Raw genomic sequence first — 15808 nt, forward strand, 5'->3', positions numbered from 1 at the left:
CCCTCTAGTGCTAGACAACATAGAGGATGATAACCTACTACTGCTACCAATTACCCCCTTAGCTGAAGTGGCAGAAGTCTGTATGGTGGATCTAAAGGTTCCAACCCTGCTGGTGACTCTTGTAAGTGCCTATATGAGGCCACAAAATGGAATTTATTTTTCTATTTGCACTATAAAAAAACCTAGGAAATGACACACAAAAAGCTACATTAAAAGGACATTATTAAGATTGCACAGTCAAGCACTTCAAAGTTAGGCGATGCCAGAATTTAAGTTACTCACAAAACCTTAATTCGGCCCCCTTGTGTGTATGCATTGTGATACACTCTTTGATTGCATGATCACACAGTGCTTTTTCTCAGGACCTCTGCCTCAGTCAGCACCCTGCCCCAGGGATGACTCGGAGCTGTGTAGTGAAGGAGACAGTTTGTAACAAAAGAGGTAGGGTTCCTACAGACAGAAGTTGGAAGATTCATAGTGAATGAGACAGGGGATTGCAGGAAGAGAAAGGATGGGTTCCTGGTTAAGACAGTTGACTGCTGTCAAGGAACTTGTTTCTATCTCTGCCTATGCCACAGAGGCCTTGTCTGATGCTGGGAAAGCCACTTAAACCAGACTTTTCACAGGCGGTCACTAACTGTGCATTCCTCATTTTCCAGGTACCCAACCTCAGACCCTGGGTCTGATCTACATAAGTGCCGAGAACTGACAGCGGCAAATGAAGTCAATGGCAGTTGAGTGCTGTATAATTGTAAGTACTCTGAAAACCTCTTGTCCTAGGTGTCTCAAATTGGGCACCCCAAATTAGTGGACACTTGACCTTAATCTCTCTGTGCCCCAGTTCCCCAGCTGTAAAACAGGGGTGTTAATAATATATCTCACATTTATTAATGGTTGTGAAGCACTCAGCTGCTCTACTGATGAGTGCCACTGAAAAGCCCAGGAGGAAATTTACAATTTTGCCTTCAGAGCAAGGTTTGAATAGCATGCAGTAATTAAGGCCTGGGGCCACACATTGAATAATGAGGAGGAAAAAAATATTGAAAAGCTGCTCATTAACTGAGCACCGTCCATCCTATGCACTGAGTGAGGCAGGAGTCCTGTGGAAAAACCTGAACGTTAGTATTAGGGTGAGGGTCACTTAATTTGCAGAATTATGAAAGAATGAGCAAAAATCTACTGTATTTTGTTCACCTTCCAAAGTATAGTTCTGACATCTGCTTCCTGCAGGGTAGTGCTGATCACGGCACAAATGGTATTGCATTTTCTCTCTCTCAGGAGGTTGTAAGATTCAAATTTTTAGCCTTCTTCTAAATTGTATGGGCCATCAGTCAATTCTTTGAGATGGTTTGAGGAGACAGATTTACACAAACACTCAAAAGCTCAGTAGACCCAGCGCAGTATCTTTTATACCGAGCAGGAAATAAATCATGGATTGGTTTTTCCCCTATATAGCCCTGCAGTTTCTCCCAGACACATTCCAAGCTGGAGTCACAAGGAAGTTATTTACCAAGAAAAACAAGAGAGTTTTTGGTGCCCTTGATTGACAGACCGTGTTCAGCTTCTTGCAGCTGTGCAAGGAAAGGGGAGCATATGGGAAGCTTCTCCCACTCCTTGCATCCCTGTGCAGGGCTCAGCCACAAGCCATGTCATTGTGGTCTCTTGAGAATAAGGACTGTGGCTAGCTCTGGCTCCCATGGCATTAGCCACACTGAGGGTGGCTGGGTAGAAACAGGGCCACTCCTCTGCAGCGGACATCAGAGATGAACGCATCCTGTGCCCTCTTCAAAGATGAGGCAACAACTGGTCCCCTGGAAACTCAGGGAGGCAATTAAGTCAGTGGGAGCAGGAAGAGGTGCTCGGAGAGGCAGTGCGATGTACTGGTAGATGGAGGGTCTATTCCTGGCACGACTGTTGACCTGGGCGAGTCACTGTACACCTCGATTTCTCTTCCCCTCCTTTGTCCATTTAGTTCACAAGCTCATTGGAGCAGAGCTTTGCTCTTACCATGGTGTGTGTGGGGACAGGGTCTAGGCCCCAGGGCCATCGGTTCAGCTGGGAACCTCTAGACACAAGCCCGCTAATGACTCCCAGCTCCGCTGCTGAGACCACCTGCCTCCAAACCTCCTCCAGCGCAGGACCTGCCTTTGAGGCACCACCGAGCATGACATTGGTCTCTGTGATCTGTCTGGAAGAGAAAGGGTCTTGTGGAGGGGGCGGGGGTGAATTGCCACAGAAGGTGTTGGTTTTATTTTATTTATTTATGCCCTTTTACATCTTCCCTTGCAAGCCAGCCCAGCCGAGCACACCAGACAAACGGTCCTAATATGTCATCAAAAAAACAGGTGCTTTCTTAAATAGACACCTGGTCTTTTACTTTGGATAGGGAACCCTGTGCTCATAATAACATCGCCCTGACAATTAGCAACACGAGAACTTTCATCGCCAGGCCCAAATTGCAGGCCCTGGAATGCAGACAATAATTAGCACTCGGTTTTCTAAACATATTTATTGAACCCCACAAATTCTCATTCTCAGCCTGCTCTTGGGAGTGTAGCAATTTTCAGATCATAACAGGATCTGAGTGGGAAGGAATGATCAATGTGCTCTTTAGTGGAGTCCTGACCAAAAGGAAAGAGACTTGTATCGGACACAGCCCCTGCCAGAGAGACCATCCAGTTCAGAAAACTGATCCGCCCTGTGTGCAGCATACATGGATTGCAATTCAAAACAGGGCGTATGTGAGACTTACCGTGGGGCATGCGCCCATTGCTGGCCCTCTGCTCAGGAGTCAGCTTCACCCTGCAGAAAGTCAGACTGGCTACACCTCCAGGGAAAAGGAGAATGAGGCCTTTCCCCATTCCTGACTCAGCCCTCCATAAAGAGCCCTTTGCTGGATTTCGATGCCCAAGCAGGAAAACTCCCAATTCACTCCATCCGTCTGGAGTACCACTGCCCCACGCTCCAGAAACCTGCATGGTTAAAGTTAGCATATTTCAATGTAACAGGACTAACACATGGACACCTGTCGAGTTACAACCCCTCAGGGTTCTGGGGATTCCAGTTCTAAGTAGTAAAATATGCACATTCATTTAAAACAGGAGAAAAAACAATAGCTGAGCTAGCCTCAGGGTAGCTCTACCTAATGCGCTGACAAGTTATGCAGAATTCTCACATGAAAATGTGCTTGCCGGTTCATCCGGGTTTCTCATAGCACCGAGAGTTCTGTTAGACTGGCCCCTTCCCTCCTGCCAGCATGGCTGTCCTAGGCTGGCCTCATGCATTAGCTCAGCCCAATCCATTTGATGAGGAAATCACAGGAAGAGGACATTGCTTGCTGCTACGTTTCCCTCCCAGGATGGGTCCAAAGCCTGGCTGGAGGCTGAGAGTCCTGTCTCATGGCTGATAAAGTGTTTCCTCTTCTGGGAGCACCATCCAGACAGTGTTCTGAGGGACACCTGCCATAGCCCATCTGTCCTGCTGGCTGGTCTAAGCTTAAAACCTCGGGCCCAGAAACAGTGAAATGCGGAGATGAAATAAAGGATCCTTCTCTACCTTCTTTGTGCCTAATTCTTGACCCAGGGCTCACGGACAATGTCTTCTGCAACTCTACCTCTGCTGCAACACGCAAGGCCCATGAAATGAAAAAGGCAAAGCATTGCACCATGGCGCTGCTGGAGTTAATAATGAACAACGTTTGCACGGGAACAGAAGGCGTTCATCTAACAATCGCCGAGAACCTTCCAGAGAATACTGCAGCCTCCCAGCACCCCTCAGGGAGCGACCCCTATGATACAATGAACAGAAAATGGTGGCATTACACGGTCCCCATTGGGCACCAATCTTCTCTGCTGGCGATTCCATGCCTGACCCAGGTCTCTCTGAGATCAGTGGAAATACTCCCATTGACTTCCATACGGAGGTCAAGATGGTGCCATAGCACCGTGCCCATCTTCTTCAGTCCATGGCCTTGCTGCTAAAAGGGCTAGCAAGCAGGCACCCATTAGTGCCAATGGGAATGGTGCTTTTGTTCAATACGGGCACTCAGGAACTGGTTATGGGCACTGAGCTTTTGTCAGGCGGGTGAGTAATATCTGACCCTGCAGCGGAGAGATGCTGTGTCCCATCGCCAGCCACTGGGTTCGGCCTTAGCTGAAACTAGCTTTCATTGTTTTGTTGAAACATGGGATCTGGCTGGGCTCCGAAAGGAATTAGCAGGTATCAGTGCTAAATTAGAAACACCCTCTATTACTATCCTTACCTCTCAGTTCGGTTTTCAGAGGCAGACAAACCTTTGGGAGTAAGCTGCGGTATTCCCCCGGGGCAAGGTCGTCCATTGGTGTTGGGGATGCATGCAGGCTTGGTCAGGAGACAAACCCTGGATGCACGGGAAGGTGACAGGCTCCAGGGGGCTGCAGAAGGGCAGGGAGTGGGTAAGGATTCCCACTATGGATTTACCATGCCCCGGCATCAAAATGGGCCAGTCAGCTAGTCACATCCTCTCTGGCAAACAAAGGCTGCTCTAGGAGCAAGGCATCTATGCAGCTCTATTGTAGGTACTCGTATGGCACCTAGGCACTTAACTCCTACTGATTCCAATGCTCAGGTGCTTTGAAAATCCCACTAGGTGCCTAAATGCCTTTAAAAATTTGTGCCTAAGTGACTTGCCCATGGCCACAGAGGAAGTATGTGGCAGAGCAGGGAATGGAACCCAGCCCTAGACTAGTGCCAATGGGGGTAGCCTTCCTCTCTAACCGCTCCATTTGTATGCCAGTCAAGGTGGGCTCAACCCAGCCCTTAGAATTCCACACATCAGAAGCCACAGGGCTAAACACAGTTATTCTCTCCCAGGCAAGCGGTGATCCAGTGACTATTTTTTGACAATGTAGACACACCCCTCCCCTACGATCAGTTAGGTGGGACCACAGACGTTAATTGGTGAGCATTAGTGTGTCGCTTTTCAGATTCCCCTTCTACTCGAATGTAATAACCTTTCAAATTCTCCCACAATTCATGTATTTGAAGGCCTGAGGTGTGCGTTGGTGGGAGGGGGAGTAACACCGTTTGATTTGCTGCAATGAAAGATGTCTAGTTCTAAGATTATTAAAATCTACCTGCTGCACAAATCAAGTTCTTCCATTATACTGTCGATAGAATATCCTCATGCAGAACTGAACAAGCGTAAAAAAAAGTACAGCCGTAATCTTTTTATAAGCTTCTTTTTTTGTGCTAACATTTATGTTAATGCCAATTTCATCTTTGGCTCATCAGATCAACTTAAGCATCTTTCTCTCTCTCTCTCTCTCTCTCTAGTAGATGAGAAATAACTATTTGGAGGCCCAATCTTGCATTCTGTATTCTGGCAAAAGCTTCCATTCAAGTCAAAGAGAGTTTTACCCACGTGAAGAGTGCAGGATAAGTGCCTTGCTGGGAGGTTTTACTAACCCAGTGTGATGGGCCAGCACAACACAGCATAATTATGGAATGGGCCATGATACGGAGTCCAGAAAAGACAAGCAAAGCTTATTAGCAGCATTCACATGTGGGTTGAGCGGGTCGTGCGCTCAGCAGCCTTGTGCGCAGTGTCCAGAAAACAGACCCCAAACCAGCAACACGTCTTCAGTCGGTAGCCCCAGCAAATGATCACTGACCGTGATGTCACCTATCATCTCTGCTGTTAGACTGGTAAAAGGGCAAGGATCACTGGGGCAGCCTTTAGTCCAGCAATAGGAACCCTTTGGGCAAATAAATGCCCAGGGCCCAATTCTGCCCCCTTTACTCCCATGAAGTAGTTACCTTACTCCACACGTTGTCCCACTGAGCCCATGGGGACTAGCAGAGCTGCCCTCCTGCTTTGCCCAGTTGACTACGTGGTTCCACGATAGTGCAGATCCAGGCTTCCGGCGCCAAACCCTCCGCCCAGCTGCACCCATCCCAAGGGGCTCAGCAGAGCCCCAGGAACTTCCACGGGAACAGGCTCCGTGACATCCACGTAGTGACTGACCCTCTGCCCGCCCCAGCGCGTGGCCACTGCTGCTCCACCAAACCCTCTGCAGGAGAGGAAACAGTGAGCTGCACACAGGGCTGAGCGCCAACCAGGCAATCGGCTGCCCCTTCGCAAGGCGACGGCCCTCCCGAACCCCACCCTTTCATCACAATCCACGCAGCAGAACCGCAAGGTGGGCCAGCCCCTCAGCTAGTCTGAATCAGACTCCCCAGCCCTGTGAGAGGAGCCCGACACGCACAAGGAGGGCTGGGTTTGCCCTCAAAATGCTTTAGATTGACATCAGAAAAAACAAAGGACCCGTCTTTCCCCCTTGCAATGCTAGCAGGGGCAGACGATAGAGTCATTAGACGACTATCAGATTCCTGTCATCTGGAGGATAAAATTAGAAAAATCAACCAATTCCCAGGAGCCTGGTTAAATCAATACAACTTCCAGAAAGGAGACCAGGCACAATGCGAGGGGCAGATAAAACGAGACCGAGGCCCCCCTACGTGGGCTGATATCAGCACAACATTTCAGAATTGGCAGACACTTTTGCATCATTTATCAATTACAAGCCAGTCAGTTCAGCAGGAATAACGAACGGTAGGGCAGTTTGCGACTAGTTAAGTGGCACAAAGGTGAGACGGGACATTTGAAATTCCGGGCAAGCTCAGAGCCTATTTCAGCCTGAAAAGCTGGGAGCTCTGGCACAGCAAGGACAGAGGTAAATGAGACCAGCACACTGCATGAGCCACATGGCAGCCTGGTCTCCGCGGCTACTGCCTTGCGGGCTGCATTGTGACCTCATTTATCTCTATCCCTGCTGGGGGCACACACCACGGTGGACATCAGAGCAACCCCTGCGGCTGTTCTTACTTTTGCCAGGGGCTGTGCTGCTCCAGAAGCAGCCCAGAGAGGCAGAGATGGTATACCCACCCTGCCCCCCGGCACGCACTCTCCTCGGACCGCATCTCCAAGAGGCCCGGCGCAGAGTAGCAATCTGTCAGGCCTAGTACGTAACAACGTCCCTTGGAGTGGGACAGCGGAAAGCAGGGCAAGAATCCATAGCTGAGCAAGGCCTCTGGAGCTGCTAAAGCCTAGATGAAAGCAATTCTGTTATGGGTGAACTATCAGTTGATATGCAAAGCAAATAACTCAGAAAATGAAATCCAATGCTTCCCCATTAACTCACTGAAGGAGACCCATGGAGTCAAGAATTATAAGCACTAACAGTGCTATCTTGCTGTCCCAGAAAAGGAAACACAAAGGTTAAGGGTAGGTTACTTGAAAGAACAAAAGTGATAAAATCAGAAGCTCTTATTCTGAGACTGATTCTTTAGAAGGTTATGAAGCACTTCCTTCCGATTCCCTTCTTTTGTTCTTCTGTCTTTATTGCTCTGACTGTACCAAAGGCTAAGGGCACTGCTGTTTGGTTCTCATGGAAAACAATAGCAATTTGTTTGGAGGATGGAAGGCTTAACACTGCAGAAATAACCACCCCCTTTTCAAAATGGCTTTTTCTAGTATATTTCCCTTGTAGTCATGAACTGAAATCCTGCTCTCTTGTTTTAATGTTGGCTTGCACGGATATTAAAGCCAAGAAGTTAAGTGGTGCGTAATTATGGGATTGTAGCTGATAATTATAATCCCACAATGAAATCAATGCTTTGCAATGAAGGCCACAAAGTCCGGATGGTTTGTAGCTGGCTTATTCCTAACGCCATAGAATTTCCTGTTAAAGTAATGAGAACCTGAACCAAGGATTTAAAGAGCCCAATAAAAATATCTCAGCTCTGTTAACTCCCTCCAAATATCTGCGCTAGAGGAATTCACTTCAGACTGTACTTTTTATGAAACAAATGTTATCTAAATGATGCATGTCCATGTGCCCCCGCACAAACACACAGTTTAGTTAATAACATAGCACGTTCCATTTCAGATGTGTATCAGTTTTCTGTAATTGTTTATAAAGAAATGAACTAATGATTCCATCTCCTCCCCATTTTAGCATGGATCTATACTTATCTGTTACTATCAGTTCTCTGTAGCAGCCTAATACCACTGTTCACTTTATATCCTAGGTGCTTGATTTATTAGGTAATTTGTTCCTTTGCTGTGGTGCTGGCCTGCCTGTCATCCATATAATGGAATGATGGAAGTGCAAGCTATAGACGCCAGGCATTAAAAACTCGGCAAATACGACCTAGCTAAGCTTGATGTCCAGAATCAATCCATAGCAATTTTTGTGCGTTTGCTTTGCCTGGGAGGAAAAAAAATGATCAAAAGTCAGACCTCAGTGTCTGTCAGTAAATACTCTCTGCCATATTGCACCTGACCCCGCTAGACAGCGGAGAGAAAACAGAGAAGAGATCTGGATATTTGAGTAATCAGTGTGCATGCCGCACTAAATGGAGTAGTGGCCCCTGTCGGAAGACAGGATACTGGGCTAGATGGTCTCACCCACTACGACCATTCTGCATTCTCTGAGGCTGGCTCATGTGAAGCGTGTGCATGCTAAAGCATCCCCGCCTAGCCCCAGATCCCACACCACAATCTTCCTGCCATCCAGTCCCTGCCATTAAGCCACACCCTTCTGTGGGGCTTCATCTGGTGGATCTCATCTTGAGTGGGTTTGGTACTTGCCTCCCCCACTACCCCAAATGGTGGATCGACTCTGCAGGGAGCAGCTGAGTGACATGCCAGCTCCCTCTGGGTTAGGAGCCTCCTTATGAGCATTACAAACAAACAGACGGGAGGACAACGCCTGCTACCGCCTGCAGAAGGGACCCACTACTGGAGACTAACAATCCTGTTTGGAGGAGTCCTGGGCTTTTGCAGACCTTCAATAGCGTTTCAGATCTAAGGGGTGGATGACTCTAGTTCGGGTCTTACTTTATCCAAACCAGGCTGGCCAGCCAGTGATTCGGAGAAGCGCACGCACTTTTCAGGGCTCATCCCAGTGATGAATCATTGCTCCATCATCACTAATTAATCTCAGTGTTTCATGGTGGGAGTTTGCCATTTTGTGTCTTTCACCAAACCTTCCTCTCAGATGAGAAGGGCCAGAGAGAAGAGACCCACACAGACACTGTATAAAGAAGCTGAGTGAATAATTCAGCTAATTGAAGTGAATACTTGCAACTAATTGTTTGTGAGGATTTTCTCCTTTTCCTCCTCTTATTCAGAAATTGCCCGCAACCTGATTGTGAACATCTCAAATTTATTCTGAATTATCTGTCAGTTTCTGCAGTCGATAATTCTTGATCTACAGATAGTTTGGACTAGGATTAAAATACACTATGCAATTCACAATATACCATAATCTATGTAACTAGCTTTTGTAGTTTAAATGTATTAACTTAATCTACCATCACAGGGTAGCACAAGTGTCCAACTCTCCAGTCACATGCACTTCATCCTGAATTGCTTAGTGATATGAATCATCCAATCAGGGAACAGAAACCAGACACATGCCATACGGAACTAACCCAGGTGAGCTGAGTGTGGGATCTGGTGCCATGCCGTTCAAACTGCGTATACAATCTCAAAAGGTGCGTGATGCGAGCATCTGAACGCAGGACTCTGTTTTCTTGAGTATTCTCGCTAACAGGGCTCGAGTTTGAGGACGCTCCCTGGCAACTCGGACAGGGGAGTCAATACAAATTTGCTTTCAAATTAGAACAAATAGTCCTAGGATGCATTTCCTGCCGTATGTTCAGGGCACACGTACGTGCTCACCTTCTTCCATCCCCCGCCACGGAAGAGCAGCAATCAGCTCCCAGCTGTGTTAGATTGCATCATGCTGTAGCTCCCCTTGGTGTGGGGTCACCCCCGTTGAGTCTGTCTTATTGTACCAGGGGTGAATTTAGCATGTGGGCCTTTCCAGGTGCAGGGGCTCACCCAGTCAGGTAACCTCAAAAAGAACAGCACCAGCACCCCTCTGCTGAGCAGCTGGGCACATCTGGGAAGGAATGAGTTATGGCCGGAGAGGCCACCCCAGACTTTCCACACCTACGGTCAGCTTCTCTTGTGGGTGGAACATGTATCCCTGATCTCATAGCTCATAGTGGGTAGGTTATTAGGAACTTCCCAGCATGGGCCATTATCTTTGCTCCCCGGGGGACTTTTTCCTCCCATTCTTCCTGCAGCAAGATACAACGGCAGCATTTTCCTTTAATACCTAGATGGCCTCATTATGAAGGCCAGCAAGGGAGGAAGCATGTGGTTAAAGTGCCGGACGGGGGGTGAGGAGAGCTGGGTTGCTACCAGCCGTGGTACTATTCACTTGTCTGTCTTAGGCATTTATAGGCCCTGTCACCACAGCCTCTGGGACCCGCACCGCCTCTGCTGTGTTTATATCCTCACACCCGCCCCAGAGCAGGGCAGTGCCATTAGCTCCATTAAACAGAGGGGGAACCAGGGCAGAGAGAGACCAAGTGACGTGCTCCAGATCACACAGGAAGTCAATGGCAGAGCAGGGAGTTTACCCTGGATCTCCTGCATCCGCGGCAGGCACCCTACCCACTGCACCGTCCGTATCCCCATGTATAAAACAGGGATCAAAATCCTGAGCGGGGTGCAGCATAGCCTGTGTTAATGTTTGTAAAGGGCTGCTGCAAAGCCTCGGTGTGACCCTTGGCCAGAAGGAGCTGAGGGAGTGCTAGGTAGTCACGTCCCTCTGCCTCGCATATACATACGAAGAGCTGTACCGCGTTACATGCTAAAGCCACACCGCACTCATTGCAAACCCCACCCAGACACCACCAGAGCACAGAACAATTCTCCCCCAACACATGGGAACCATCAGCCAACAGCAGCATGGGAAGGGACTCATGTTGTTACCATAAACACAGCTTCTCTATGACCTCGCTTCCCGGAGACCACATGGTTCAGTCAGCAACGCTGCACAGTGCAAGGACCCCGGCTCGGGGAGGGATGGAGGAGCTGAACCTCCGGCCTGCAGGCAGTGTCCAAAACTATGCCCTGAACGAGGTTTTGGAACCAGTGTCCCTGCTCCTTCGCTGATGGCTCCTGCAGCTCAGGGTTCAGCTACTGGACCATCGCACAGCAGATGAGAAATGAGAAACGTCGAGGGCTATTGAACACGGCACGTTTTTCCCGTGGCTCAGCACAAGTTTATTTAGCACAGGTGTTGCTACAATGGTGATACATTGGGAACATTCGCACTGCTCAATGACCCTCAGGCTCACACTTCCACCCGTGCAGCGAGATGCTCCAGCAAAGCCACGCCGGCCTGTAATCTGATTGTAACAGGCAAAACGGTGGGTTCTGGGCAGGGGAGCAGGTTTATTCTCGGCGCTGCTGCTTTTACCTGGCCACCTTCCTTTGTTGTTCTGCTTCTCTCTCCCCGGTGCATGTATTAGGGCGTTTAAAAAGGAAGCAACAGCGGATTTTAAATTTTGCCACCTCTAATTCTGAAGACCGCAGCAAAGATGGCCAGGAAGAATGGAGATGCAAAGCAAGCGTTGAAGCCCAGGAATCACTGATGCATCTCGCTGTCCAGAGGATCTCCCATGCTGATAATAATCCGATCACCATGGGCGTGGATGACAGCGGCAGCTACAAAACCTCCAAGGCGATTCAGAGGTGCGCGGTCCTGGTTCCCAGTGCATGTAGGCATCTGTGTGTAGTGCTCATCCCCACCGGCAGTGATGTTCTGTGCAGGTGAGGATGAACGCCTGAAACGGCCTCTAGCAAAGCACCATGCACGCCCACCCGGGGGGACAAAGCAGCCTTAAGTCTCAGTTCCATTATGCCAACTGATATTCCGAGGCTGCCCATCCCCACAGTGGGAGTTAGAGCAGTTCAGAGGCTGCTAGGGAAAGCTGGACAGAGGAGAGATCCCTCGCAGTGCAGGTGTTTTTCAGGGGCGCTTTCTGCACCACGTAAGGTGCCATAATGGTGCCCAAGCAGGGCCATGCCAACGCTGGAGGGGAGGGATAGGATACAGAAGGACCTAGACAAATTGGAGGATTGGGCCAAAAGAAATCTGATGAGGTTCAATAAGGATAAGTGCAGGGTCCTGCACTTAGGATGGAAGAACCCAATGCACAGCTACAGACTAGGGACCAAATGGCTAGGCAGCAGTTCTGCGGAAAAGGACCTAGGGGTGACAGTGGACGAGAAGCTGGATATGAGTCAGCAGTGTGCCCTTGTTGCCAAGAAGGCCAATGGCATTTTGGGATGTATAAGTAGGGGCATAGCGAGCAGATCGAGGGACGTGATCGTTCCCCTCTATTCGACATTGGTGAGGCCTCATCTGGAGTACTGTGTCCAGTTTTGGGCCCCACACTACAAGAAGGATGTGGATAAATTGGAGAGAGTCCAGCGAAGGGCAACAAAAATGATTAGGGGACTGGAACACATGAGTTATGAGGAGAGGCTGAGGGAGCTGGGATTGTTTAGCCTGCAGAAGAGAAGAATGAGGGGGGATTTGATAGCTGCTTTCAACTACCTGAAAGGGGGTTCCAAAGAGGATGGCTCTAGACTGTTCTCAATGGTAGCAGATGACAGAACGAGGAGTAATGGTCTCAAGTTGCAGTGGGGGAGGTTTAGATTGGATATTAGGAAAAACTTTTTCACTAAGAGGGTGGTGAAACACTGGAATGCGTTACCTAGGGAGGTGGTAGAATCTCCTTCCTTAGAGGTTTTTAAGGTCAGGCTTGACAAAGCCCTGGCTGGGATGATTTAACTGGGAATTGGTCCTGCTTCGAGCAGGTGGTTGGACTAGATGACCTTCTGGGGTCCCTTCCAACCCTGATATTCTATGATTCTATGATTCTAGTGCTACAGATTGGGGTTGGTGTGGAAGTGGGAAGCCCCCCAACATGTACACATGGGGGGTGAGAGACCTTTGGGAAGTTAGGGCGTCTCTCTCTCCCCTGAATTTTGTTGCCTCTTCTGCTGATCTCTGACTAATTAGGGGTTGATTGGCGGGAGCTGGAGCAGGTTTGCTGGACATACCCCAGAGCTGCTGGTGCCCACCATGCTCCTATTCACTGGAGAGCACGCTATGCCAGCAGGCTGCCGGGCTCACGGCAAAGGCCAATCTCCCAAACAGCAGGACGGCTCTGACCGGGCAGCGCTCCACGGGGGGCTGCGAGGAGGGGCAGCAGGCCAACTGGGCGTCCAGGTGAGGAAGGCTGGTGTCTTACACAGCACGACCGGGACACAAACCTGTTGTTGGGACCCACTTCTGAGAGGGACCTGGGTGTGTACTTGGAGAAGAACGCTAGGCCACCGTCCCAGGGCACAGAGGGACCTAGACAGGCTCTCTGGGGCTTCATTTCTGGCCCTACCCCCGACTTGCTCTGGGCCTCGGGCATTTCATTTTGACCTCTGTATGTCAAAGAGCCCACTCAGATTGGGTGCCCAGCTTGATTTTCAAATGTGCTTGGCCCCCACCGGCTTCAGCTGGAGCTGCGGGTGCTCTGCCCCTCTCAGAAGCCAGGCAGAGGCCTCTGAAGTTGTGCCCCTGGAAAACAGAGCCACCCAAACTTAATAGGTCTCTTTGAAAATTTATACCTCTACCTTCTCTGGCTCAGTCTCTCCCATGGGGACAACACCACTGATGCCTCGGGTGTTCGGGGAAGGCCTTTAATGTTTGGATTGGGCTTTGAAGATGGGAAAGTGCTTCATAAATATTAAATGCTTTTCCCAGGCTTGTGGTGCTCTCCCTACTTTGGGACAAACTTCCCAGCCCTCTTGGATCATCCACTTCATCACACTGTAAAGCCGCCTCTCTTTTAATCTCTCTGCAAGTTCCTTGTTAAACAAACCTGCCTTACCGACTCACCACATTTACGATTGCAGCTGAGATTAGGACCATGATGCGCACAGAAGAATGTCAGAAACGCACTCTGGGCTAAGGGCTTGTTCTGCCTTTCCCTGCCCATGCTGGCCCTGTGTTATGTGACTGAAAAACAAAACAGGAAGCAAAGAGAAAGGAAAGTCTGATTTCAGCATTTTTACTAGCCTGGCTGCTTTGACTGTGGGGCCTCTCAGAGAGAAGAGAGAATCACGTGGGTGTGACCAACTGCCGGCGCTTACCAGGCTTCGGAGAGAAACACCAGTGACTAATTTAATGGAGATAAGCCATTTTGAAAAGTCTCGTTGCTTCGAAGCTGTTCTGTCTCTCGACAAACTCCCATTACCAGGAGCAGGGAGCACCCTGGTTATGACTCAGTCCCACTCCAGGCAGAGCACTGCCGTATTGCAAATGCAGATCTTTAAAATGAAATGGAAAAGGAAATTAACACCTCTGGTGTAAAGACATGCAGGGCCACGCTCTCATTTACATCCATGCAACTCTGGCCTAATTCCACTGCACTCAGCTTGGATGTTCACTGGTGGGGCTGCGAGCGGAAACTGGGCCGTAGTGAATATGCTAAAAAGGGACCGGAACTGTGACAGCTTTGAACCCCCTCAACATTTTGGGACCCAGCTGTACACTTTGGGCTTTATCCTGCTCCCATTGACATCAGTGGTTGCATCTCTCATTGGTTTGAGCGGTCAGGATCCAACTGCTAATGGCTAATCTCTGGAAGATACATCCTCAGCCAGACACCAGACACCAGTCCACAGCTTGAGCCCATTTTGAGCCTGCGTAACACCGACATCTAGCTGGCTAGCGACTTGGAGGTTGCTGAAACACAACCACCTCCTGTGCTACACAGGGTAGGGAAAATATGGCACACTGCATTTGTCTGGGCGCAGTTTGCATTTTTATTGGTCTACACCTAGATTTCAGCCTACAGAAAGGTTTTGAAGAGGATCATTTGCCATCAAACCTTTAATAATCCGCCCACATAGTACATTTAATTATTGTTTTTACACATGCAGAGCCAACATGCCTAGAGCATGCAATCAAATATTGCATGCCATTCCTCCTGCATGCTTTGCCAGTGCGTGTCGCCCATGTTGTTAAGTTACCACTTGTTCCCAAGGCCACGTTACCCAGTAAGACTCATTCTGTTAATGACTGGGATCTCCCCTCCTTTCCATGTTGTTTAAGACACACACAAGTTCTAATCGGGGCTTAATTTATATAGTTTGGCTGGGAGCCACACCTGCTTCCACATAGACAGTTAGGGACTAAGGACAGACAACCTGACGGAGAGAAAACCACCGCCAGCCTGACCTTTCACACAGCTCCCAGAAACAGCCCCCCACCCACATGCCTCTTTTCTCGCCCTCATCCCCGGAGGCCCCCCCATCATGAATTATGGCTAATACTGGCTCCCTCCCACCCCACAACTCTCCCACCGGTTTCCATTGCTTCCCCCTCTCCTAAACCTTTTCTCTAGGGTATTAATCTATCCCCAATCCTTCAATCCACCAATAGCCCCCTGGCTACCTCACTCCCCACAGCTCTCCAATTAGCCCCAAAGCGCATGTTCATTTTTACAATCCTCTCACTCTCCTGATTCCCCCACTCTAAGGGCCTTCAAGACATACCCCTCTGCCCCGTCCAACATCCTCCGCCGAGGGGAATCACAAGTTTAGTGGCTGGATTTGGCAAGACCTTCCTTTCCCCAAATGAGTGGCTGTTCCACCAGGAAGGGGACCTGGGCAACTGATCGACAATTCTTCAAATGAAATGTTCCTCCTTGCCCCAATTTTTTTTTTTTAAAACTTGCCTTTCTTCCAGAATATTGTTTGTGGGCAGTTATTAACAGAGCATGTGCAGTGCTGCCTGAAATATAGACACACAGAGATGACCTGTCTCACTCTGCTCTGGCGTCTGATCAACACAAACTACAGATCCCAGGGGGCTGTACCGTGCAGGCAGCGAAGGGA

At 49.2% G+C, this 15808-nt stretch overlaps 1 long non-coding RNA gene across 1 annotated transcript in view; it reads left to right on the forward strand.

The window, feature by feature from the left end:
* Positions 1 to 15808, forward strand: part of LOC140895144 (uncharacterized) — an 87414-nt gene that overhangs the window by 64488 nt on the left and 7118 nt on the right. Inside the window, exon 3 of the long non-coding RNA XR_012154119.1 lies at positions 660 to 751. This is a non-coding gene — a long non-coding RNA (uncharacterized lncRNA). The remainder of the gene's footprint in view (positions 1 to 659; positions 752 to 15808) is intronic.

Source organism: Lepidochelys kempii, chromosome 10 (genome assembly GCF_965140265.1).
Source record: "Lepidochelys kempii isolate rLepKem1 chromosome 10, rLepKem1.hap2, whole genome shotgun sequence".
Lineage (NCBI taxonomy): Eukaryota > Metazoa > Chordata > Testudines > Cheloniidae > Lepidochelys > Lepidochelys kempii.